Source organism: Symphalangus syndactylus, chromosome 19, assembly GCF_028878055.3.
Source record: "Symphalangus syndactylus isolate Jambi chromosome 19, NHGRI_mSymSyn1-v2.1_pri, whole genome shotgun sequence".
NCBI lineage: Eukaryota > Metazoa > Chordata > Mammalia > Primates > Hylobatidae > Symphalangus > Symphalangus syndactylus.
In genome coordinates, this window is record NC_072434.2 from 14,462,384 (window position 1) to 14,486,868 (window position 24,485).

A 24,485-nucleotide genomic window follows, 5' to 3' on the forward strand; every position below is an offset into this window, starting at 1 on the left:
AAGACTTTATCCTGATTACTTCTAGAATATTTACATTTTTAGCTCCCACATTTGTTTTCTCATTTATTCTGTGTTTCTTGTTGAGGTAGATAGATAAAGATTGAAGTTCATTTGTAGATGGCTCTCCAGTTGTTCCAGCAATGTATCTTGAAGAGATTGCTTTTCCTCTACTGAATTGCCGTGGCAGCTTTGTTGAACATCAATTGACCACATATATGCGTGTCTATTACTTGATTTTCTATCCTGTTTCATTGCTGAATAGATCTTGTTTTTCCAAACCATGCAGAATCAATTATTCTAGCCTTACAATAAGTATTAAAATTTTAAATTGGGTTTTCCTTGTTATTTTTAAAGCTGTTTCAGTTCTTTTAGAAAGTTGATTTGCTAATGTAGTCCCACTACATTTTCATAAAACTTACAGAAACTATTTTTTTTAATTTGTATGGGAAAAAAAGCCTGCTGTTCATTTTGATTGGGATTGTATTGAACCTATAAATTAATTTGGGAGAGAATTTGTTATAGGACCAACAGGTTCATATACCTATCCCACAGTAACAGACCAATTACACTGAGACAGTAGGGTTTGCAGAAAAGAAAGAGTCTAATGATCACAGGGCAATGAGTGAGGACATGGGAAAAGACTCTTAAATCATCAGCTCCCTGAGGATTTCTGGGCTGGAGTTTTTAAAAGGATCATGGAGGGCAAGGGACTAGAAAATTTGGGTCATTGATTGGTTGGGGTAAGGGAGATGAAATACTCTGGATGTGGAAACTGTATTATTTTGTGAGTCAGCTCCTGTGGGGTCCTTCAGACCAGCTGACATCATTAGTTTCATGGTATGCAGGACCTGAAAGAATGTCTCAAATGGAAAATGTAATGTTTTATAATGTTCAAGATATTATCTATAGAGTAGATAAGGGGAACGATAATCTTGTAATAGGATCTCGATGATTTTGAGGCAACAGGCACCAAACAACTGTGAGGAAGCAGGTCAGAGAGCACCTTACTTAGTGATTAATGCTAAATGTGCTGAAACTTGTAATAAATCTTACATATTTCCTGTTATATTTACCCTAAGTATTTTTTATATGGACTTGGTATTCTACAACATGGTATATCAATTTATTTCAATCTAAAGTCATTTATTAGTTCTAATAGCATTTTTGTTGAATCCATAGGATTTTCTACGTAGGCAAATGTTGGCTGAGGATAATGTTAGTCTCTTCATTTTTAATTTGGATAAATTTTATTTCTTTTTTTCATCTTATTGCACTGATTAGAACTTTAGTACAATGTTGAAAAATATTGATGAATATGGATATCTTTGTCTTTTTCCTGATATTAAAAGGAAGAATTAAGTCTTTCATAATTATGTGATGTTAGCTGTGGGTTTCTTTCAGGGATGTCTTCTACCAGGTTAGGCAAGTTTTTTTATTATCCAAATTTTCCAAGAGCTCTTTTGTTTTTTGTTTTCAGAAATAAATGATGGATTATGTCAAATGGTGGTATGGTTTGAATGCTTCCTCTAAAATGCATGTTGAAATTTAATCCCAATGCAGTAGTATTGAGAGTTATGGCCTTTAAGAGGTGGTTCAGCTCTTCGGTGCATGCCTCCAAGATGACAAAGAAAAGAAGGAACAATGGTCGTGCCAAAAAGGGCCACGGCCACGTGCAGCCTATTTGCTGCACTGTGCTCGATGTGTGCCCAAGGACAAGGCCATTAAGAAATTTGTCATTTGAAATATAGTGGAGGCCGCAGCAGTCAGGGGCATTTCTGAAGCGAGTGTCTTTGAGGCCTATGTGCTTCCCAAGCTGTATGTGAAGCTACATTACTGTGTGAGTTGTGCAATTCACAGCAAAGTAGTCAGGAATCGATCTCGTGAAGCCCAAAGGACGGAACACCCCCACCCTGATTTAGACCTGCAGGTGCTGCCCCACGTCCCCCACCAAAGCCCATATAAGGAGCTGAGTTCTTAAAGACTGAAGATAGACTATTCCCTGGAGAAAAATAAAATGGAAATTGTACTTAAAAAAAAAAGAGGTGGTTCAATTATGAGAGCTCTGTCCTCATGAATGGATTAATTTATTTGTGGATTAATGGATTAAAGGGTTTATGGATTAGTGGGTTATCATGAGAGTGAAACTAAAGAATTTATAAGAAGAGAAAGAGAAATCTGAGTATAATACATTAGAATGCTCAGCCCCCTTGCCATGTGATGCCCTGCATCAACCTGGGACACTACAGAACGTTTAACTACAGGAGCAACAAGACCCTCACCAGATGCAGTGCCTTACCTTTTGTCATTTCAACCTCTATACCTGTAAGAAACAAATTTCCTTTTTAAAACAAATTACCCAGTTTTAGGTATTCTGTTATAAGCAAAGTAAGACAATTAGTCTCTTCAACTGTAGAGATGATCATTTGTTTCTACTTTGTTAATATGGTGAGTAATATTAATCACATTTTAAAAATTCAACCAATATTTCCTAATAAGATAAAAAGATAGGCCCCACTTGGCAATAGTTTATATTTTAAAATATTGTTAGATTCTATTAGCTAAAACTTGTTAATAATTTTCACATTTATTGTTATTGTTAACACTGGTCTTTTGTTTTCTTTTAAAATAATACTTACATTTTCTGATTTTTATGTCAGAGAAGTGCTAGCCTTATTCACTGCATAGGGAGGTTTTATTTTTCTTCAGTTTTCTGGAAGAATTTGTATGGAATTTATATTACTCTCTTCTTAAATGTTTGATATAATTTACTAGTGAATTTATCTGGGCCTGAAGTTTTCTTGGTGGTAAGATTTTTAGCTACAAATTCAATGTCTTTAATATGGAGTCATTTTTTTCACCTAATTTATCTTTAGATAGCTTTGGTAGTTTGTGTTTTTCAAGTAATTTTTTCATTTCAGCTAGATTGCCAAATTTGTTGCCATGAAGTTCTTCATAATATTTCCCTGGTGTCTTCTTAACTGTAGGATCTGCAGTGATGTTCTCTCTCTTCTGGATAATTTGTGTCTTTTTTCCAAATTAGTCTGGCTAAAGGTTTACCAATATTTTTGATCTCAAAGTAATGGGCCTTGGATTTTTTTCTGTTTTTAATTTCATAGATTTCTGTTCTTTATTATTTTATTTTCTTTGCTTGCTTTTGTTTCATTTTGCTCTGCTTTTTTATTTTCTAGAAGTGAGAGCTTAGATTATTAATTTGAGACATTTTTTCCTAAAAGCTAACTGTAAGCATTTAGTGGCATAAATCTTACCCTCAGCACTGCTTTAGCAGCACCCTAAAACTTGTTTAAAAATTGCATATAATGAAAGTTTTGCTAACAACTACTTCTTTCAGACTTTTTGGCTAAAAAATGTATTTTACCTTCACATTTGTAAAATATTTATTCTGGGCAGAGATTTCTAGGTTGACAAATTTTTCTTTTAGTATTTTAAAGCTTCTGTTCACTATTTTCTGGCTTGGTTTTTACTGACAGGATATGTTATTTTATCCTTACTATAATTAATTCTTCTGATCATGTGTGTCTTTTTCCAACCTGCTTTTAAGATTTTCTCTTTATTGCTGGTTTTAAGTGATGTGATTGCCTTGTTCCTTGGTGTAGTTTTCTTCATAATTATTGTGCTACTTTTGTCCAGCTTCTAATGTTGACAGTGATTGAGAGTCCTTGGTTCTTGTTTTCTTAGTTTAAACTAATTTAAATAAGAGACACACTGCAGTAGAAAAATAGTAGAAAGCAGTTTATTGCAAAAGAGAAAGAACACTGAAGCTAAGTGAAGATACACTTGAAAAGATAGAGAGGGCTGCTCAAGAGGTAAGTTAGCAAAGACTGGCTCTGAGGACACTCCATTTTTGGGGGTCTTAAATGGTTATTCATAAGGAGGAGAGAGGAGGTGTTACTAGTAAGTATGTTTGGGGTGGTCCTCTGGGTGCATACGCTCAGTTGCTGTACATGCTTGTTCATACATCACGTCTTATTAGCATTTTAAATCTGTACCCGGTGGGTATGTTTTTTACTATTGTAATCAGCAAAGGATCAGTCTGAGGACAAGTCCTACTTGGATGAGCTTGACTACAATGTGAGTGCTGGGACTCTTTGTGTTGATAACGTGGTTGCCACTTTTGCCTTGTCCCAAGGAAATGATTACTTGCTTGACTACCTATCCTGCCTCATTTAGATCTGTGGGTTTATAGTTTTTGTCAAATGGAAAAATATTGACCATTGTTTCTTCAAATATTCTTCTGTACGTCCCTTACTCCCCTTAGATGATTCCAATTATACATAAATTAGGCCACTTGAGGTTGTCTCCCAGCTCCCTCATGCTCTGTTCCCCTTTTCAGGCTCTTTTCTTTGTGTTTCATTTTGTATAATTTCTATTGCTACATCTTCAAGTTTACTAATCTTTTCTTCTGCAATTTCTAATTTGCTATTAATCCCATCTAGTGTATTTTTAATTTCAGACTTTAAAAGAATCTTTTGAAACTTGATTTGTTCCTTCTTATATCTTTCTTATCTCTCCTAACATGTTTAAATATTTTTATATCTTTTTAAACATATAGGTAATAGTTATAACTTTTAATGCCTTTGCCTACTGATTTTATCATCCATATCATTTCTGTCTGTTTCTATTGATTGCATTCTCTCCTCATTATGAATCACATTTTCCCATTCCTTTGTATGGCTGCACTTTTTTTTTTTTTTTTTTTTGAGATGGAGTCTCGCTCTGTCGCCCAGGCTGGAGTGCAGTGGCATGATCTCGGCTCACTGCAAGCTCCACCTCATGGGTTCACGCCATTCTCCTGCCTCAGCCTCCTGAGTAGCTGGGACTACAGGTGCCCGCCACCATGCCCAGCTAATTTTTTTGTATTTTTAGTAGAGATGGAGTTTCACTGTGTTAGCCAGGATGGTCTCGATCTCCTGACCTTGTGATCCACAGGCCTCAGCCTCCCAAAGTGCTGGGATTACAGTTGTGAGCCACCATGCCCAGCCGTATGGCTGGACTTTTTTAATTGGAATTTTAATTGTAACATTTTACCTTTTGAATATCTTATTGAATTCTTATAAATATTCTTAAATTTTTCTCTAGGGTACAGTTAAGTTTCTTGTAAACTGATTATTTCAAGACTTATTTATAAGTTTGATAGTTGAGATCACAGAGCTCTTTAGGCTTAATTTTGCCCTACTATGGCAGTAATACCCTTCTGAGTATTCTACTGGAGTGACACAACTTGTGAAGATTTTTTCTTCTCTGGGTAATAAGAGCATAATCTTGTGTTGGCTCTGTGGAAGTTCCAGAGATTGATAGCTTTGCCTCTTTCAGATGACCTCAGCCTGTTTCTCTGGGGAACCTTGACAAATACACTTAGGTAACTTTCTCACATACATGTGCTGATTATTACTTAGCTGAACACTAGAGAGGAAGACTCCGTAGACCCATGTCTCTTTTCATGGTCTCTATCTCTCTGGTGAAATTCTCCATCTTTTAGAGTATATGTCCAACTTCACTCCTAGATTCATTAAAATATTTGTCTATGTATATCTATCTTAAAGTCCCTTTCTGTGATTTCAATATCTAAGTACTCGCTGGGTCTACTTCTGTTCTTTGTTTCTCTCTTGACTAGGGAATTTCATTTTCCTGCCTCTGTGCGCATTTTTAAATGGTGTGCATGAATTATATGTAAAAGAACAGTAGAGACTGAAGTACATATTATCTCCCCAACTGGACATTCTATTTTTCTGGTAGACTGCAGTTTGTGATGATTAAGCTAATTTAATCTCTAGTTGGTCTGGGTTTGGCCTTTGCTGCAACTTAGATTCAGTTTACCACTAACTTCAAATGTTTTGAGAGTAGAATCAGGACTACAATTCTGGCAAACTTAGTATCTGAGCTCTTAAGAAACTGTATTTCATTGCCAGCTTTCTGAACCTTGAGAAAATTTCCTTTTCAGGAAAGCTGCCAGCTTTTTTGGGTGACTACGGTGTTGTCTTTGGTCTCCAGTCTTACCCTCAGATCACTGTACCTTGGAAGATCTATTTCCACTCAGCTATCCTCACACTAGCCTTTGAAGAGAAGCTGTCTTACATACTGTATAGGGTCAGATGCCTTGGAGGCATTTTTAACAGGTCACTTTTTCTGTCCACATTGTTCTGAAGGTTGCTGCAGTATTCCTGAAGATGGTCTTGCATGCCTAAAATGAAGGACCACTCTCAGCTTTCCTGCCTTGCCCTAATCTTTTAGAATATTTCCCCTCATATGTAATGAAGGCTCAAGAGAAAGTTAAACATTTGCTAAAAGTTTGACTTGTTTCTTTGTATCTCCATATCTTGTGGATTCTTCCTCATCCTGCTGCTCTACTAGAAATGAAATCGGTTCCTTCTCTCTTAAAAAGAGCTTGCCACCTTCTGAAATTTTGTGGGTTTTTTTTTTTCCTTTTTTGTATTTTTTGCATTCTTGTCTCTCTAATGTACTGGAGAAAACCCACGAATTTTGTGGCTCATCTGGCTTGTTCTCATTATTAAGATGAGAGGAAGATGATAATGACTGACTATCATTCCACCAGGCATGAGAGCCATTGTGGGACCCCTTTGTCATCACTTTCAGGAGGTTTCTTTGCATTCTCAGCACTTCAATGTGTTTAACCACAGCCCTCCCACACACAAACATACACAAGCTATGTGTCTGTAGCATATGTACCTTGTTCTCCTTGTTAATGTAGGAGTGATAGTCCTTTGTGACTTTTTACATACTAGCCAGAAACAGGACCATTTGCATTGCATATACCCAAATGTATGTTTTTCTTACCCCCAAATACACGATTAGCCCCTTGAGGATAAGCAATGTAATTTTTAGTCCTTTAAATTTCCCATAATGCCTAGTAGTTACTTGATACATATCTATACATATCTAAAATGAATACTTCATATGTTATCAACTTATTGGTGCCCCAGGAAACCTAGAACTGAAAGATAAATCTCTCTCTTATTTACAGAGATTACTAGGAGAGCTATAATCAAGGTGTAGATATTCTGGCTCTCAATAATTTTTCTCTTGTATTGTATTTGATTTGTAATCATGATATTCTATGTGGTATGTAGCTCCAAGCTGTTATATCATCATAAACAACATAATTGTCCTCATCTTGTTGGTTATACCTTTTCAATAATTGGTCATGTGGTCAAGAACTCCAATAAAAATGTCCGATGGCACTAGAGTCATTGAGAGAATAAAGTATGTAAATGCATACATACACACAATTTTAGCTATAGACGATATAGAAATGTATGTATGTACATCAGCTTGTATAAAATAGAGTTAAATGGTTTAAATAGCTTTAATATGCATAATTTAAATTCTTGCCTGCCTTTTTATAGCAATTTCATTTTTAATGTTTTATATTCCATTTTCCTTCTTTTAATCTTGCTTTTCTGATATGCAATCCTATCTCAAACAAGAAGGCTATTACTGAGCAGGCAAGTAGTTCTTTAATTGAAACACTTATGGGGCACACTAGAAAACTATAAAGACTTTCAAGAAATAGCAGAACTTTAATAGGTTCTTGTGTATTCGTGTTGTAACCTAATTCAGTGCTCTTTCAGTATGCCAGAGGATGTTGCTAATTTATGGCTGTGATGAGCAATAAAGCAATAATAGTAATCGAAAGGTGCAATATTCCTTGTTTAGGGGGCATTTATGGTTATGTATTAAAACTATAAATACTTCAAGAGGCTGTGAAACTGATCTATAGAAAATGAAAGATAAGATCTCACTGCCTTCTAAAAGTGCTTTTCTAGCAGAAATCTGAGCTTGACTTTATGGTTTATAAATATAAACACAGCAGAAGTGAAATGTTCAACGTGTCTACCCATCCAAAGGGACCACTTAAATAACCACTAGCACTCAAACCTAATAAGGGCTGGAAAGTTCCTTTCTTTCCTGTTTTATTTTTAAACTTTCTTCCCCTTACACCTTTATAAATTTGTTTTTCCTCTCTCCTTCATATCTTTAACACCCTTAATCCTCTTTCTCTATTTCTGGCTTCTCTTTTCTCCCATCTTTCCTCACATTACTTGTATCTATACACATTCTATATCCATATTGGATGAAAGAAGCAAACTGTATTGAGGTGGAAATACGATCCAGAATGCAGCTCTCCTGGCTGAGGGCCCCAGGACAATAGGTAAGTATAGCCATAGGTAGGCTGAGTCTTTTCTGAGCCTTCTCCTCTTAGTTGGACCAGCCCCAATCTCCAGTCTACCTGTCAAAGCAATCCTTAACATTAGTGCCTGTTCTGCAAAACTATTCAATATCTTTGCCTCTTTTGTTCTTACCTTCACCACTCTGTGTTGTTCTTGTGCCCATCAATCGAGATTTCTGGACTTTTACTTTGTATTTAATATTTACTTCTGGCACTTATGTTTGGTGGCCCATCACGTGCCTTTTAAAAAATCTTTCTGGATTTCTGTTATCTAAATACATAGTTTTGGCTTCCTCATCCCTCTGGTCCCTACCTCACTTGTCTCTGTGCCCCGAATTCCTCAAAGAAGGGGGTTAATGCACATAGGTCGATTGATTTCTAACCTAACCCAGAGCCTACTTATTCTTTAAAGTTGGGGTCAGGTGATTCCTCTCGTTAGGAACCATTCTCTGTACTCCCGCTATTTTCTACATACACCTCTGCATTGCACTTTTCAGATTATATCTGAGCATGTGTCTGTATAGTAGCTCCTCAGATCTGTGGCCCTCTATCTTTAGTCCTGAGGAGTCCCTGTTTGATGGTGATTCCAGAAGGATTATCTTTATACAAGACAGAGATATGACCAGAGGAGGTTGGGTAAGAAATCTGTCTGTTCCAGCTTTTCCAACACTTCTTTATCATTCGAACCACCAGGTTATGAGCTCTGTTTTATTTCTCAGGGCCTGACTACCGTGATCAGTCCATAAATGTAAGGGAAATGATTAATACAATGATCAGCTTTATTTACCTAACAAATATTTATTGGTACCAGGCAGTATTTTCAGGTTCTGGAAATCTAACAGTAAACAAGACAAGTAAAGTCCCTGCCATCATCAGACTTATATTTCAGTGGGGCATCTATATACTAGATAAACAAATTCATATAAAATAAAATGTTGTGAAGTGATAAGTGCTATAAAGAAGAAATCAGGATAATGGATTGAGAATGACAGGGTGCTAGATAATCAAATTCTAAGCATGATGAAACCTATTGGCACTCTACCAGTCCGACTCCCTGACAGAAAATAAGGGAGCCCTTGTTTTCTAACTTGGGGCTTTTAATTCCATTTTCTATACCTCTGGCTCTTCCAATGATGAAGTATTGGGAAAGCTGGAACAGACATATTCCCTACTCAAACTCTTCCAGTCATCTCTCTCTCTTCTATAAGATCCTCATTGTGTCTACATCAGTCAACAGGCGGGCCCATGGATATTTCAGAACATACATACTGGGCTGTGTTATGATGAGAAAAACTGGGGGCCAAATTCTGATAATCAAGACTTTTTAACAATTTTTCTCCACCCAGAGTGGAAAAACTAGTCTTCCCCTAGGAAAATGGAGGCTTGACTGTATCTCTCTCTAGTGACAGGTTGAGAAAAAACACCAATGGCCTTATCTCCCAAGAAATCATTCTTAGATGCTCCAACTCTTTCCAGACCATCCAAACTATGATGGCATCACCTTACCTCTTCAGCATTAACTCTGGACTCCTCAACACACATTCTTTGTATTTCTTGGTGGTTCACTTCACTGTCAAGCAACACTGCATGTTCCTTCTTGTCCCTGGGAAGATAGTAGGGCTCAGTAAGAAGAATGTGAGCCTTAGGGTCAAAGACATTTGTTTTCCTACCTACTATCAGCATTTACTGTGTGGCTTTGGTAAATATCTTAACCTCTGTGAAACTATAACAAAGATAATAATACATCTTCTTCCAGTTCTTATGAGTACTAAATGAGGCATTGTATACATGTAAATCACTGAGCGCCATGTCTAGCACATAGTCTTTTCTTGTCTTACTGGGACCCAGTGTGCCCCCTTCCTTCATCTTTTAAGACCCAATTCTAGGCTCAATTCCTATAACTTCCTTAATATAGGTTAATATGTAACTTATATTATATATAGGTTAATATGTAACATATATTACATATAGGTAATAGTTATAACTTTTAATGTCTTTGTCTATTGATTTTATCATCTGTATCATTTCTGTCTCTTTCTATTGATCACATTCTCTCATTACGAATCACATTTTGTTATTTCTTTGTATGGCTGGACTTTTTAAATTGGAATTTTAATTGTAACATTTTACCGTTTGAATATCTTATTAATTAGGTAAAGACTGATCTTCTGGACTCTAGTTCCCTCCTCCTTTAAATATCTGCAGCACATGTGGTTTGTGCCAACAAACATACCACTTAATAATTTCCTAGCTTGAGTCTTTTACAAATTGTTTCTCTAAGAACAGGAACACCTTACTCTTCTATGTCATGGTAGTCCCTAGCACAGATCTTGAGCACAAGATCATTGATTAAAATAGGATACAAATCATGTCAGTTTTTTTTCTCAAGGGTGTCTAGGTTTATTTTGCCTCAAGCGAAATGAAGTATTCCTTTGAAACTGTCTAGATAATATAAACCATTGAACCCCAGAGACTTGCTTTCTAAAATAATTAAGGCAAAATGAAACCTCCTGTTTTTTTCTGGCACATACATTGATTCATCTAAGGAACACAACATTATCTTTCTTAGCTTTACCAAGTATATCTATTTTCTGATTGATAGAGACTCTGAGGGTAAGTAACCAGGCCAAGATTATACAATGAATTGGGTAAAGAGAGGCCACGTTGTATAAGAAGAGTCAAAGCTAGCAACTCTGATCCCAGACCACAAACCATGCCTTTTCCTTTATGCAGCTCTTCCTCTCTCTCAATTTATTAACTTCTTATAGTTAGACATTATCACTGTTTTCTCCCCATACCCAAATCTCCATACTCCAAACGCCTAACGTGTCAGCATTAAAGATATGGCACATTTAATGCTGCCTATTGTTTCAGAGTCTTTTTAGGTTCATTCTTGGCTTTCCCAGTAGAAGCAAGTACAAAACAAAACAAAAAAAGAAAAACAACCCATGTTTCCTTATACTAGAGGCCATTTGCGTGGTGTTTCTGGACTTCCCGTTCCTGAGAATTCTCCAGGTAGTCATTACTTACTCTCTCCTTCTCTGTCTATCAAGAGAAGGGAAACTAGCAGAATGACAATATTTTTCTGTTTTGAAAGTTCAAAGCCACTGGTTTTCTGTTTGCTTTCCCACTCTCTTAGATATATCCCTAGATACTGACGGGAGAAGGACTGTCAGAGGTTTAGAATTAAAGAGAAAGAGGAAGAAAGAGAGCAGTGCAAAACAGTGGTTTGAAGGACGACACAAGCCTAGGCTTATTTCAAAAGACACAGCCACAATGTGCTAGCACTTATGGTGACAACAGAGCTGACAGGATGTGGACTTTCTTTTATCTTTTTTGTGTTTTCTTCATCTGCAAGGCATGGTGTTCTGGAAATGTCTCCCAAATGCTGGGGAATAAACTGAAGTTGTATCAGTTAGATATTGCCAAGTAATACCTACGCACAGAATTCAGCAGCTTAAAAATTAAGCATTTATTATTTCTCATAGGTCTACATGTCAGCTGGATGGTCTTGCTGATCTGCTCTAGTCTTTGATCAGCTGGGCTTGCTTATGTATCTGCAGTTACCTGGTGGAGAAACTCTGGACTAGCTTCTCACATGTATGGCTGTCAGTGAGTGTGATGAGTGTCTGGGCCATGTGTCTCTCATCATCCAGCATTCCAGTCGGGCTTGTTCTCATGGGTTAAGCAGGAGTCCCTAGAGAGAAAGGAAGTTGTCAAGGCCTCTTGAGGTCTAGCCTCAGAAATGGCACACCATCACATTTTTTCATTCTATTGACTATAGCAAGTCAAAGACCAGCCAAGATTCAAGGTATGGGAAAATAGGCTCCACCTATTGATTGAAATGGATACAAGGTCACACTGCAAAGAATATGATTTCAGGGAAGAACGATGACTTGCAGCCAGTTTTGTAGTCTACCATAGTCTTTCTTCTAGTCACAAGTATTTCTCTCAAGTTTCAGTCCTTTTCAGGACGTCCACTAAGATCTTGTGATTGACATCATGTCTGGATGCAGCTGCTTATAATCCACAGGCTGAGAATATAAAGACAGGTTATGTCCCCGAAACACAAAAGATACAATGATGAAGAGGAATAAAATGACTACAACAAACACTTCCACTCAAAAAAGGGAAATAACAGAAGGTAAACAGCCAGGAATTGGTTCATAGCAACTCTGAAATCATCCTGAGTAAATGTTTCTAGGCCTTTCACTCTAGACATGGGGAGAGTTCCTTGATTAGACCTCACTTCTGCTCCCTGGAAGTGGCTCCTCATTTCATTGCTCTCCATGGCTGTTGGCTTTTCCCTTGGTGGCAGGAGGGAGAGGTCTTTCTATTTCTGTAGCATTCCTTTTGAATTTGAACAACTTTCTCAACTTGCTTACAGGCTACCATAGAAAAGATTGTGATAGACTGATTACAAAAATGTATGCCATTAAAAATTAAGGTCAATTTTTATACCACTTAAACATGGGCTTGGTCTCGTGTGATTTGCTTTGGACAATACAAGGCAGCAGAAATGATGGGTGTGTCAATTATGATGCTAAGCTTCAAGAGGGCTTCTCCTGGACAATTGTGAACACCCTCAGGCTAGCCTGCTAGTGGAGCATCAGCGACCACATGGAGGAGGGTTCTCTACATCAGGCCATCCTAGACCAGCCAGCCCACAACTGACATGCCAGTTGACTGTATACATATGACTAAGGCAAGCCAAAATTAGCCAGACCTAGTTCATCACACAGGAATATCCATCAGACCCATAGCTGCATAAATTAAAATAAATGTTTGTCATTGTGCACCCAGGGGTTTTGAGGTGATTGTTATACAATATTACTATGGCAATAAATACAAGAGGGAGTTTTCTTAAATCAACTACTGGCCTCCAAGCTCAGCTTGTTTCTTGGTCTGAGTAGCTGATATCTGCCCATGACTGGTGCAACCTGAATCTTGTGTTGTCATCTTTTCTATTTTATCTCTTCCCACTTTTTGTATTAAAGATGTGAATTTTATTCATAGCTGTTACTTCCATCTTTTCTAATAACAACCAGCCAAGTGAGGAATACAGAATAGGCATTCATTTCACTGATGGAAAAATTTCTGCTCAGAAAGGTTAAGTGATTTGTCTGCTCACACAGTTAGTAGCCAAATAGAGTATATATTATTCTATGCTAATAATGTTTAATTTTTTGTTTTTTAGAAATGGGGTCACACTGTGTTGCCCAGACTGGTCTCAAACTCCTGGACTTGAATGATTTTCCCACCTGAGCCTCCCAGAGTGCTGGGATTATAGGCATGAGCCACTATGCCCAGCCAATCTTTCTTTAATTTTTTAAAAAATTATACTATATCATCTCATCTTACCTCTCCTGCCTCACCTCCTGTCTTTTCTCCTTAAATCAAAAGAAGAACTGTAGTTTGGATAACTGAGCTTCCATCTAGAAATCAAACCTAAATTCTAACAAGCCTGGCTGGGCATAGTGCTTCATGCCTGTAATCCCAGCACTTTTAGAGGCTGAGGTGGGAGGATCACTTGAGCCTAGGAATTGGAGACCATCATGGGCAACAGAGCGAGACTCCATCTCTCCAAAAAAAAAAAAGTTGCTTTTTATGCAAATTAATTATGTCTTAGAAATCTGTCATCAACCCTATCTGCTATTCAATGATATTACAAGGTTGAGTGGAGAACAAAAATAAAAACCTCCCTTTAACTGTGATTGTAGAGGGCAGAACCATGGATACAAGCACAAAGAGAAAGATTCCAGGTTAATTTAAGATAGAGATTTGTAACCTGTCATTGTGAGGGTTCTAATATTTGGTGGGTAGGTAAGCTGGATGACCTTTGAGGACCGTGTCAACTCTAGGAATTAATGACTATAATACACCAATTGTTTAAAAAAAAAGACAAAGATATCTATCCATCATCTTATCAGGGCAGCTTAGCTACTGTTTAAAAGAAAGATTCAGTCAGTCACTATTGAAATGCTCCCTTACTGAAATGTTCTCATAGTCTTTTGTGATGCCACTCTGGTTTTCCTGATACTTTTCTGACTATTTCTTCTCATCCTCTCTCTGTGACTTTATTTCCCCCACGCAAAGTACCTTAAATATAGACACTTTCCTAGGACTCTGATTTAGCTTCCTTCTTTTTAATCTCTATGTAGCTTTATGGGATTATCCACTGCCACAGCCTTTCTGCCACCTACATGCTGATCATACCTAGGTCTTTATTTCTGGTCCTGTGATAGTCATTACTGCTATTTGCCAAATATTTCCAGCTCTCCTTCCTTGCAGGAGGAATGCACTCCTGGCTTCCTGAAACTAGGTGTGGTCACTGACTAGTTCTTTGCAGAAATGTCATATGTCACTGTCTGGTCAAACATTTAATCACCAAGACAAGACCTTCCAGACCTCTCTTTTCCCTCTGGCCCAATAGCCAATGACTTTCAAAATGGTGACTGCTCTTTCAGCTTGCGAGTGGCTGCAGTGAGCAAAACACTCTTGCTGACCTACAGTAGATAGTAGAGTAAGGAAGAAATTAACTTTGGTTATTTTAAGCTGCTGTGATTTTTATTTTTACTACATCATAACCTAGCTTACCTAACTGATAAAAGTCATGGCTTCTGTCTCTTGAGTTCCAAATCTCTATGTGACATCACCACCTAACACTTCCATTTGCATGTCAAATGTGTACTTCTAACAGTGAATCCCAAACCAATATCACCAATGCACGATGAATCAATAATCTTTCCCCAAGCTCTGCTTCTTCACTTTTCTTCAATTATACAGTGTTGTTACTATTATTTACCCAACCAATCAAAGGACAAAAAATTATTTTGTAACCAATCAGTTACTGTGTTTGCGTTTATCTCTGTAAATCTTTCACACCCAGGCTGGTGTGTGACAACTATTGCTGTTATAGGTCAGGCTGGTGTCTGACAACTATTGCTGTTACAGTTCAGGTCCTCAATACCTCTGAGTGAACGATTGTATCTGTCTCCGAATGTGCTCCAGCCTCACATTCTAGCTCATTCCCTTAAAAAACCAAAGTGAACTTTCTTAAAATCAGATACGACCATAACTATTCTGCTTATTCATACTTCATATTTCCTCAGGCCCTTCAGATAAGGTTCAAATTGTCCAACATGGTCTACAAAGCTCTCTACTGTTTCAGGAGCACTCAAGGGATAACGACAGGAAATCCAGGTAGAAATTATACCATGGGAAAAGAGCAGAAACAAACAAAAAATGATGATGCTTCATAAGGAAACTGCAAGCAGATGGGCATGACATTAGCAAGGGACCAATGGTGGGTGGAGAGAGAGAGAGGGAACTAGAGACGTCCTGTTTCTTAGTTCATGCTTCATTCTCTATCTAAATCATACTTGCTCCCCCCACCCAGTCCTTACATCCTCACAGGAAATACCCATTGACTTTTCAAACTTTTATCTTGAATTTCCATCACTATGAGGCCTTTTCTGCTCACAATAACACTTTATAAAGCTTATTTTTTTTTTCAGTATTCATCTCCTTCACCAAGCTGGGAGACTCCTGAGGGTAAAAACAATTCATTTCTGCTGTGAATTCATTCCCCGGGAGCCAGCATAATAGCTGCCACACACCAGTTACTCAATATGGTTGTTGAATGAATAAAGGAATGAATGAATGGGTACCCATCTTTAGCCTCTCTTGGCTACCCCATTCACTATTCAGAATGGGTTGCTTAAAGTTCCAGCTACAGATGGATAAGAAAGAGGGGCTATTTTTGCTTTCCAGTCTTCCGTCTCCATGTTATCAACCCACCCTCCCCACAGTGCCAATCTCTGCCTATAATCCTGTCAGCAGCCAGCTGCTTGGCACCAACACGGCCAACTCAGCAGTTCTCCCCACACATCCCTGGGGGAAGCCATTCACCTTATCACCAAAGACAGACAGAAAACGCCCATCTGTTACAGCTCTGAGTTGGAAGTCTCATAATAGTATCAGCACACAGGCTGCATATCAGATTTCCTTGTTTTTAGGGAGCACTTAGAAAGATTTTTCTCTCCTTTTATTGTCATTTTCTTCCCAGCAAGTGACCATATTTCATCTCCACTGAGACACGATGAAAGAAATTTCCAAGCAAATTTGTTGCCTAATGATTCCAGAGAAGGTACTCAGAACCATAAATGTCTTCTTGAGAATCTGTAGAGGAGCCCAGCTCTGTAAACTTTTTAAAATTAGCACATAGTAAATGCACAATTCTTGTGCTGGGTCAATACCCGAAATGAAGGTGATAATGGCATCAGGGCTCCCAGAATAAGCATCATTCCAGCACAAAAGGTATCAGCCTTGGAAAATTGACTGGAAGGTTTCCAAAGACATAAGCAAGGGCAAGCTTGAAATTACATGGCAATTTCTCAAACATGAACCCGTGGGACTTCTAAGTGTCTCAGGAAATACTAAGCTGGAAAAACATGCTTGGACTTTTAATCAAACTCTTCCTGGTGACTTGTACAGTCATTGTTGGGCCTATTTCTCCATTTGTAACATAGAAAAGAAATCATCCTGGTCCCAGACATTTTTTTGTTCTCCCAAGGAAGGAAGATGACTGAATTTCATAAAAATATTTGAACATTTAGAACTAAACAAGTTGTTCATGCAATTAACATGCAGCTGTTGAGCACCTACTGTTTGCCAGAAGTATGTGATAACCAAACATGACTGACTCCTGCTCTTAAGGCACTAAGTCTAGTAGGGAAGACAGCTATTAAATTAATACTTGCACAATAAGCATTTAATTTTGAATTAGTTAAGTGCTCTGAAGGGAGAGTGTAGAATACTATGGGAGGTATAAGAAGTGATCTAATTTGAATTGGAGGATTGGGAAGCAGAAAGTGAGGAAGAGGACTTTGAAGGGAAGGAAACAGCAGTGCAAAGGCCCTGAATTGACAAGCTGAAAAACACAGAAATAAAGTGAGCTGAAGCGAGCACAATGTGAGAAAACACTGGATTGACAGGTGGCTCCCATATGTGGACCTTGGATGCCATGCCAAGAAGTTTAGCTTCTAACTTAAGTACAATAAGAATGCAATGCAGCATTTTAAGCAAGGAAGTGGCATATCCTTTTAGAACCTTAGTTAGGGTTCATAGTGAAGGAGTAAGAACAGTAACTAACTGAAAATGTTGAAAGGTCACGGTGGTTGAGACCATGGGCTGGCAAATTACAATCATGGGTCAAAAGCCTATCACCCATTTTTGTAAATAGAACTCTATTGGGATGCAGTCATGTCCATTCATTTCTGTATTATCTATGGCTGCTGTTGCTCTACACAGCAGAGTAGAGTAGTTGCTGTAGAGACTTTATGGCCCACGGAGATTAAAATATTTACTATCTTTAACTTTTTAGAGATAGCTTGCTGATCCTTGGTTTAGACTGAAGGGTTATTGATGTCCCTGCAAAAAAAAAAAAATGGACTGATTCAAGATATATCTTAAAGTTGGACCGTAAGACCACAAACTTGAACTCCCACCTTATTCTGAAAGCTCAGAAGATATAGTCTAGAGTTGTAAATGAGTTTCTGAGGCTGTCATTTTGACTGTGGTAGAGATTTGTACGAGTTTATTCACCTTATACTTGTTCACTCCAGTCTTACTAAACTGATTTCACGTTATTTTCAAATTAGAGGAGAATAACAGTTATTAACTACCATTGCATTTTCATTTAGTCACAAGCACTTACTGTTTGAATTAGAAATTGCTCCAATAAAGACAGTGACTGCAGGTTTATCTCTGTTTTTATTTTTGTTTGTTTTCTTTAAGGTGCTGATCAGAAACCCACAAATATCTGCCAGGCGGGCAACGGACCCTAAAGAGAGGTATGGAATATATGTGTCAGCTGCCTAATGCCCACGGCAGTCTGAAAGCATACCAGACACTCAGGACCTTGGTGGCAGGCTTGCTTTTCTTATTTTTCTCATTTTTTAATGAGCAAATGGAGGCACAGAATGTTCCTGGGTCATTATGCCAGGTCACATTGCTCCAAGGAGGGCCCATTGCAAAGCTTTATGATTAAGCACTCACATTCAGGAACCAGGCTGCTGGATTTCATCCTGGTTCTGCCACTGAATAGATGGAAGAAGGATCATTTTGCTAATACAATAAGGTATTCGACACAGCCCATGGCACATAAAAAGACTCCAAAAGCCTAAGCTATCTTGTTTTCTCCTGTTTTGTAAGAAAATCTTCTTAGAGTTGAACAATTTCCATGTGTCCAAAACTTTATAAATATCATTTCCTCCTCTCAAGGAGCCTGGGAGGTAGGCAATATTATCGCTATGTTACTGAAGATACCACTGAGGCATATCTCAAGCTACTTATGCCAGCTCTTATTGCCTGTGAGGACCAAGCCAAAATCAAACGCAGGTTTGCTTGATTCCAGAGCTTGGGTTTACAACAGCTATGCAGCCCATTTTCTTGATGCTCCCTCATCCTGGGGAGCTTGCCCAGGCCTTCAAAGGGTGAGGGACACATGGGGACCAAAAGGAGCTGTGGAGCAATGTGTCAGCTTCCTGAAGTCCACACAGGAATGCAGGAAGAAGCTGGTCCTCTGCTGAATGTACTAATCTTCTTTCAACTTCATGGACAAAGCTAATTTCCTTGGTTGAAAGTCATAACCCCTCATTTTGAGGAAGGAAGCAGGGAGGAGACCCATAAAGCCATAATTCTAACCACCTCTTGAGTGAGTTAATAGGAGCCTAATTGGATGAAAATTTTAAATTTTTATGGAATGGCTCCAACACTTTTAGACACCATGCAAGGGGCTTAATAAGTTTGGTGCTTAAGAGGTTTGTCATCTTACACAAAGTAGTACAACGATACCAACATAGAACTGTTCTGAGCCACCTAATTTCTTGTTCTTTAAAAATGCAATCTCCCTAATGTCAGTATACCTCTCAGAAGCCCTCACTATTTTAGATTTCCTTGGGGACAAAAAGGCTATAATTGCACAAATACTCCTGGAGTAACTATAGAAAGAACATAGAATATTTTATATATTTTCTGCTAATACTAGCCAAGAAAATTAAATTCTACTCCGTTTACACCCATAAAAACGAAGCACTTAAAGAGCAAATGGCTATTATCCATATATTTTGTGATTAATCTAATTCTAGTTTCTTAGTGTAGCCACCTTCATTTGATATTCCATTTATAAATAATGCACAATGCACCACTTCAACAATGATATGAAATTAGAGGTGAAAAACATGTGACTAAGGGGAGGAACAAAGGAGGTTGGAATTCAATTTATTTGTTGTTGTTTTTTTAAAAAATAGTTATTTGGGTAAATTTGCAGCAGTCAATAAAGCATTCCTGTAGGGCTCCTTCATCCCTGGGTAACCTTTAACTTAATTTGCATATTGGAAATTCAGCACTTTTTCTTGCTCTAATCAAGCTTGCCAAAAAAGCAAGCTAGCTTGCTATAGCAAAGATATTTTAGACACTAGTGGAGTATTGGAAAAAACAAAAGAATGTTGCAGGTACATCTGTCTCCCCTGTTTGTTGCGGCCTTCTAGAGATGAGAGGTCACAGGCAGAGATGCTAAGAAGAGGCACAACAGGCACGGGAGTCAGAAGACTAGGGCTCTCCATTTGCTTTGCTACTAACTAGCTACTAGTCTTGGACCTGCCCTGGTTACTTTTGGTCTCAGCTTCCCCCCACTTTTTTTTTTTTTTTCTTGAGATGGAGTCTTGCTTTGTCGCCCAGGCTGGAGTGCAGTGGCGCCATCTTGGCTCACTGCAAGCTCCGCCTCCCGGGTTCACGCCATTCTCCTGCCTCAGCCTCCCGAGTAGCTGGGACTACAGGCGCCCGCCACCACGCCCAGCTAATTTTTTGTATTTTTAGTAGAGACGGGGTTTCTCCGTGTTCGCCAGGATGGTCTCCATCTCCTGACCTGTGATCCGCCCGCCTCGGCCTCCCAAAGTGCTGGGATTACAGGCGTGAGCCACCGCGCCCGGCCAGCTTCCCCCTTTTTAAAGAGGGTGTTGGCCTATAGCTCCTCACATGCCATTCTTTGGTATGGCTGTGTGTGTGTGTGTGCGTGTGTGTGTGTGTGTGTGTGTGTGTGTGTTTCCGTGTTTCCCCATATTCTTTCCTCTTGTAGATATGCCCTCCCACTGTTCTTCATGGTGCAGTCTTTCTCTTTGTAGGACCCAGCTCAGCTATCACCTTGATGGCTACTGGGAGCTCGATGTACTGTTTACGTTCTGATAGCTCCTTATGTGCATTGCTATCCTATTTTAGGAAACCTGTGAAAATCTCAGAAGAGGATATGGGAAGCAAATGGTATGAACACGTTATCTATTTGGGGAGCATTTCCAAAAACATAAGTCCTGTGTCTGTACTGAAAGAGGGAAAAATTAATGTTTAATAAATTCCTATTTAAAGGGTTTTGGTGTGAAATCCTAATAGTTTTGTTCTTCTGTATCTGTTTCTATGTATACACTGGAATCCTTGTTCTGTATTTCCAAGTAAGGCAAAAATTAACTGTGATTGAACACCCACCACCAAGAACACTCGGTTCTGCCAAAAGAGCCAGAATGCCCTCTTTCCTGCCTCATTTCCTTATTGCAGCAGTCACCCCACTGTCCTGGAAGACACTTGGCTGTGGGCTTTAGGGAATCAAATGAATCCAGGGATCCAGATTTGTTAACACTATTGAAAAGAACCATCAGTAATAGACAGTTTCTATATATTTCTTGCTATTGTATTTGGTGGGCAATACAATAAGAGTTCAGCTGTTTGTTTGAATGCTTTTTGTCTCTTCGTAATCAAAAGATTAAGAATATAATCTGTTCTTAATCTTTTAATAAAAGAAAATATGGCCCTAAATTTAAATGTTTTGCCTCCTGAAATTATCGTTTTTTCCTACCTCTCAAAGTTCTTCGAAACAAGAACTTGTCTTATGTTCATGTGTCTCACAACCTTTAATCATATCTGGCATATAATATGTATACAGTGAAATTGGTAAAGTGAAGCAGTGTAGAGCCTCAGAAAGAGCAATTGACTAGTTCTGTAACCTTGGGTAAGTAACAGTTCTTCCCTGGAGTTCTGCTATCTGCTCCATAAAATAAGGAGATTGGGATAGTTTTTCAGTTCCTTTAGCATTCTAAAGTTCTCGATTTATTCTATGGTTTTTTACTCCATAGAAGCTGAAAAGCTCTTAGCAGTTCCCAAGAAGAGGACATGTAGGGCTGGAAATCTGTTCTGCCGTTAGTGGAGGAGGCTTCCACAGTACTCTGAAACTAGCATTGCTCTGATGAAGTTTTTTTCTAGGGTGTTGTTGCTTTATGCCAGTCTCCGTGAACCATCTTTGACTCTAACTTGCTGAAGGGAATGGAAATTGACTCTTGTAGAGTCAGGACCGAGGGAACAGGAATTGAGATGTAGCTTCCTACATCTCAGTAGTCAGATCTTAGAAGAGGCAAAGATCCACATATTATGATCAGAGAATATTAATCAGATGATCATCCTGTGTAGTCCCTCCTTTTTTCCTCACCTCTCCATATGTACTCAGCTGGCAGGTTATACTAAGATGGATTCACCTGGAATAAGATAAGTGTGAGTTCACTGGCCAGAGCTGGAGGGATGCCTCACTCTGTTTCAGAACATTTTCTCCTGAGAGTACTTCAGAGGAAACGTATCAGAGGACCTAAACCCTTGAGAAAATCTTCACACTCTCAAATACAGCCCATGTCATTCAGCTGAGCTTCCTGGAAAAGGTTGAGTATGGATCACTAGTTAGTTAGAAGGATGGGTAGCTCCAAGGGCATGTGAAGCTCCCACTCTCTGCATGTGCCCTTGGATACCTGGTACAGGATCAGACCTCTAGAAAGCTGAGAAGTTGTAACTAGACACTGACAGCCATTGGGTGCCACTTCATTTTACTTATTCCTCCTGGATTCTATGCAAGTGTAATATATGCTCCAGAAGGCAGACTCCTGTAATGAATGAAGCACTGTTTTCCCTGAGGCTATGGATGGGTTAAATCATCTCTCAAGCTCACTTCCAAATTTTACTCCAGGCTGACTACAATTTTGCTAAACTCTAGATTGTGTTTGTGTGTGATAACATTTTTTTAAAAAATAAGAATGTCCAGATAATATAATCTGACATATTTAATCGAGTATTTGCAGAGGTCTCAATATCCAATAACTTTAGAGGTCAAGTAAAGAAAGTGTGTGGATAAAGCAGCTAGGCAAAACAATAGAGTGTAGGAAGAACTGCAGAGCGCACACCCTGCTTAACAAATGCTATTCTGCCCAAAGAACATATTGACAGGCCGTGTTTGTACCGGTGTGCAATTCCTGGTTTAAGGTAATTGTTCAATATCATTTATAGCATATATTCATTAGTTCAACACCTAAATATATATTGAAGGGTCAATGTGTCAAGTGCCGGGCTAGACACCAAATAGACAATAATGAAGTATACAGGTCTGGAGTGAAACTATTTATGCATATTTACCAGTTACTTCATTCAAAGCAATATAAATGTTTTTTGTTGTTGTTGTTGTTATTTTTTGTTTTTGGTTTTTTTGAGACAGAGTCTCACTCTTGTCCCCTAGGCTGGAGTGCGATGGCGTGATCTCAGCTCACTGCAACCTCCCCATCCTGGGTTCAAGTGATTCTCCTGCCTCAGCCTCCCAAGTAGCTGGGATTACAGGTGCCCACCACCACGCCTGGCTAATTTTTGTATTTTTAGTAGAGACAGGGTTTCACCATGTTGGCCAGGCTGGTCTCGATCTCCTGACCCCATGTGATTCACTTGCCTTGGCCTCCCAAAGTGCTGGGATTACAGGCGTGAGCCACTGTGCCCGGCTCAATGTTTGTTTTTTGTTTTTTAATTTAATGTAAAATAAATTAAATAATGTCATATTTATTGTGTAAGATATTCGAACATTTCCAGTTTAAAGATGTAACACAAATGAGCATTTTCTCCTTTTCCTTTCAGAGATTATCAAAAACAGCTGAGGAGCAAGCTAAATTCCTACAGGGAAGAGTGGGACCAGAGCTCATAGGCTGGCACTAATAGTACTGTCTGGTCCCAAGGAGAAGCAGCAAGGCCATGCAGGGAATCACATAAACAGGTCAGATTTGTTTGAAGCAGTTTGACAGAGGAACAGACTATAAATTGTGGAAACCTGCCCACCTTTGTTTATTCTTTGGCTGTGGAGGAACCAAGGATAAATAACTTGTATACAAGCTCCTGGGAATAAGGAAAATTCTAGCTAGCCTGAGACATGGTCCTGACTTCTCCCAGCAGAAACTTCCAGCAATTGCTGGTTTAGGTAAAAAACAAAAACAAACAAACAAAAAAACAAAACAAAAACCTCCTTAAAGATGAGTGTCCCAAAAGGAACTTATAGAGGATCTAAAAATTATGATAAAGTATTCTGCCCAAATAATAATAAAAAAACTTAAAGCAATCTTCTTGGTGAAAGAACACAAAAAAATAGTACAAGAACTCAAGGTGACAGGAGGATCTGAGACATGATCTATAGAACACAACAAAAAACTAAATGGCAGAGAAAATCCATCACAGCAAGGAAGTTGAAACTGAAAGGAAGGCAAATACATTCAAAAGCTGATTTTAAAATAAAATAAAATGTTTAAACAGTTTTAAAAGGAAGCACGAATGCACAAAGTAAGAAATGATTGATAAGAAGTAGCACCAAAGGCATAGAAGAAATTTAAATAAATTACCTAGCTCAGTTTTATATAAACTTGGAAACATAGATGAAATGGAAAGTATACTAGACAATATACTAGAAATATTAAACAGACCAGTTCCTATAAATGAAATAAGAAAGCTATTAATATCTTCCCTCTCCCACACACCGAAGGCATAAAATCCAGTTTCAGAAATTCTACTACACCTTTACAGAACAGAATTAAACTCATTTAAACTCTTCCAGAGTGTGGGCGGAGTGGTGACGGTGGAACGAAAGAAAACTACCAAACTCTTGGGATAATCTTTATATGAAACTGTACATCAAAACCTGATAAAGATTGCACAGAAGCATAAAACTACAGATGAATTCCATGTACTAATATGATGCAAAAGTCCTAAATAAATTAAAACTATAAACCATTCTGACAAAGTGGGGATTATTCCAGGAATAAAAAGATGATCCTTAGGAAACATACTACCATATTTCACTATATTTAAGGAGGAAAGAAGACTATCATCAGATAGGTTTCTCCATAGGTACTGAAGAAAGGCACTTTACATTTTAGATTTG

The 24,485-nt window shown here is 38.3% G+C and overlaps 1 long non-coding RNA gene across 1 annotated transcript in view; it reads left to right on the plus strand.

Moving 5' to 3' along the window:
* LOC129458502 (uncharacterized) overlaps positions 1–24,485 on the plus strand; it is a 755,613-nt gene that overhangs the window by 727,970 nt on the left and 3,158 nt on the right. Inside the window, exons 6-7 of the long non-coding RNA XR_010114565.1 lie at positions 18,005–18,060; positions 23,195–23,330. This is a non-coding gene — a long non-coding RNA (uncharacterized lncRNA). The remainder of the gene's footprint in view (positions 1–18,004; positions 18,061–23,194; positions 23,331–24,485) is intronic.